We start from the raw sequence: 1,372 nt of genomic DNA, 5'->3' as shown, positions 1-1,372 counted from the left end.
ATACTGCTGATGCTAAGAAGTGCATGCTGACAGGAGCCTGATATAGATGTCTCCTGAGAGGTTCTGTCAGACCATGACAAATACAGAGGTGGATGCTTGCAGCCAACCATTGAGCTGAGACTGGGGTCCCTATTGGAGGAGTTAGAGAAAGGACTGAAAGAGCTGAAGGGGCTTGCAACTCCATAAGAACAACAATGCCAACCAACCAGAGCTTCCAGGGACTAAACCACTAACCAAAGACTATACATGGATAGACCCATGGCTCCAGCTGCATATGTAGCAGAGGATGGCCTTTTTGGGCACCAATGGGAGAAGCCCTTTGTCCTGCCAATGCTCGATACCCCAGTGTAGGAGAATGTCAGGGTGGGGAGACAGGAAAGGGTGGGTGGATGGGGGAACACCCTCATAGAAGAATGGGGAGGGGTGATGAGATAGGGGGTTTATGGACAGAAAACTGGGAAAGAGAATAACATTTGAAATGCAAATTAAAAAATTTCCAATAGCAAAAAAAAAAAAAAAAAAAAGGAAAGTCTAGAGCAGATGCTGCCTGTATTTCCTTTTCATAGCAGCAGCCAAGATGGCTGAAGTGGAGCAGAAGAGGAAGTGGACCTTCCGCAAATTCACCTACCTCGGCGTGACTCAACCAACTGCTGGACATATCCTATGAGCAGCTGCTGCAGTTGTACAGCACCCGCCAGAGGCGGCGCCTGAACCTTGGCCTGCAGCAGAAGCAGCACTCAAAGCTCAAGGGCTCAAGAAGGAAGCGTCACCCATGGAGAAGCCCGAAGTGATGAAGACCCACCTGAGGGACATGATCATTCTGCCTGAGAGAGCCAGCAGCATGGTGGGTGTGTATAATGTCAAGACCTTCAACCAGGTGGAGATCAAACCAGAGATGATCAACCACTCCCTGGGCAAGTCCTCCATCACCTACAAGCCCCTGAAGCACGCCGGCCACTCCTCCCAATTCATCCCCCTCCAGTAGCTGAGGCCAATACTCATTTTTTAGGAATTGAAAAAGAAAAAAGAAAGTTGTCTAGAGTGTCAGAAATTTCTGTGCTGATTAAATGGTGTGTGTGTGTGCGTGTGTGTCTGGGTGTGTGTGTTGAAGTTTCTAATAGGAATTTTCAATTCATTTTAATAAAGAGAATGGGACATCCACGTGGATATCAAGGCTTAGTAAAGACTGGATTTATAAATGTATTGGTTTAATATATTCCATATGTGTGTGTGTACACTTTCTATATTTTCATTAAAAAGAAATTATGTAAAACACCTCTCATATTTTCTTTGGTTAATACATGATCAGAGCTTTAATACAAATAAAAGCCAACAGCAATCAGAAATCTCGACTTCATTTTGTCCTCCATGT

General features: G+C 45.1%; 1 pseudogene; it reads left to right on the top strand.

Annotated features, from left to right (window-relative positions):
- The first annotated feature begins 757 nt into the window (after nucleotides 1–757).
- On the top strand, nucleotides 758–985 carry Rps15-ps3 (ribosomal protein S15, pseudogene 3; annotated as a pseudogene).
- The last annotated feature ends 387 nt before the right edge of the window (nucleotides 986–1,372 follow it).

The sequence above is a fragment of the Rattus norvegicus genome, chromosome X (genome assembly GCF_021556685.1).
Source record: "Rattus norvegicus strain SHRSP/BbbUtx chromosome X, alternate assembly SHRSP_T2T, whole genome shotgun sequence".
Lineage (NCBI taxonomy): Eukaryota > Metazoa > Chordata > Mammalia > Rodentia > Muridae > Rattus > Rattus norvegicus.
The sequence above is the reverse complement of the archived record's forward strand: the minus strand, read 5'-3'. Positions and strand labels throughout refer to the sequence as shown.